Below are 1,620 nucleotides of genomic sequence, written 5' to 3'. Positions count from 1 at the left end.
AGAAAGGAAATATTCGCACACATGGATAGTGGGGAAATGAAACGCGGCGTGAGAACCCTAGACTTTATACTGTCGGAAAATAAGACTCGTAAATATATATATATATTTTTTTATGGATATCCACAACAGCATGGCAGGCGGACCACGGCTTGTCCTTAAGCCGTGGTTCTCAGGGCAACAGTGGCAACTGTAAAAAGAAATATTGTGGGTCGCACTAAGTCGTTCTACCGAATTATAATTAAATTCATTATTGATTTTATTCCATGACACAGTCGTATTGCCAAGAATGTTCGTGGACAAAATTGCAAGATGAGTTGATGTAAGAGTAAGAGAATATATAGCGAGTTTATAGAAATATAGTGCTAATAATTACTCGCTTTTAATGGTGATAAGAGAACATTGTGGTGGAAACGTTGTCCTACCAAGTTACTATGATTTCATTCATTTTATGCTATTACGCAATCGCAATGTCAAAAGCGTTCGTGAACAGAAGTGTTGCACGAGTTAATGCAGAGTGAGAAGGCTGGACGATGTGAAGAATGAGTTCGTGTGTTGAAAGTGAACGGAATGACAGAGTGTGTGAGTATATGTATGTGTGAGTGAGTAAGATGTGTTATTTGAAGCTCGTATGGAATTATTCCCTCTAAACAAATAAAAAAGGACATTACGTGAAATCGACATTTAATCCTCATACTTTCGTATTAATTAGCTAGTACAATAAAATCAATCTCGTAAATCATGAAAAATTCGCACTAACTCTATGCGAATAATCATATGGATAATGATAATAATGATGGAACTGATCCGAGTCGGGAATCGACTTGTCAGATAGCTGGCTTGCAACATGTACAAAACATCTTACTTGCAGAGCTAACAATGTGCTCTAATCCGAGAATCATTTTTACGGCTAAATTGCGTTTAACCGGCGAGAAAGTAGTAGCTTAATTAAGCGATAAGTATGAATTCATGCCAGAATCATACAAGAAATGAACAAGGATAATCATGAAATTGGTCCGAGTCGGGAATATTTAGGCAATAATTGGCCCGTTGGGGAAACGAAACGTCTTATTGCAAAACTGTGCTCTCTTTCAGGAATATTTAATGGCTAATTATGTTTGTTCGGCAAGGTACTAGCTTAAGCTTAAATTTTATGTACGGTATATGAAGAAAATTAAGTTCGAATTCGTCAACATAATAAGCCAAATATAAACTAACATAGAACTGTAGCCCGTTCATTTGAATAACAACAAAGGAAAGCATCATTCCTTTTTTCATAAGCTGTATGGGTAATATGAACATAAAACATGAAAAGGAAAGAGAGAAATATCCTCGAAGTGCTATCTCTCACAGCATGATTGCGAAGATAAAGCTTATCTGATTGCGTAACGACACCCCCACAGTTGTGAAGGTACGCCAACGGCTTGGGTTGTGGTTGCCCGTTCGGTGATGGTAGTGGGGAATGCGGCTAGTAATGTTTATTTGTTTGCTTGTTTTAAGATTTGTTGCTGTGGGTGTTATCCAGTATGCTGTTGGTTAGAGTTGTGCACGCATAGTGTTTTGTCATTTGTCAATGTTGACGTGTTTGTTTGTATTATGTGTTTTGTGTGTCGACAAACGAGT

The sequence above is a fragment of the Penaeus japonicus genome, unplaced genomic scaffold (genome assembly GCF_977035675.1).
Source record: "Penaeus japonicus unplaced genomic scaffold, GWHDUDI00000001_assembly GWHDUDI00000035, whole genome shotgun sequence".
Taxonomy (NCBI): Eukaryota; Metazoa; Arthropoda; class Malacostraca; order Decapoda; family Penaeidae; genus Penaeus; species Penaeus japonicus.
Note: the sequence above shows the minus strand (reverse complement) of the source record.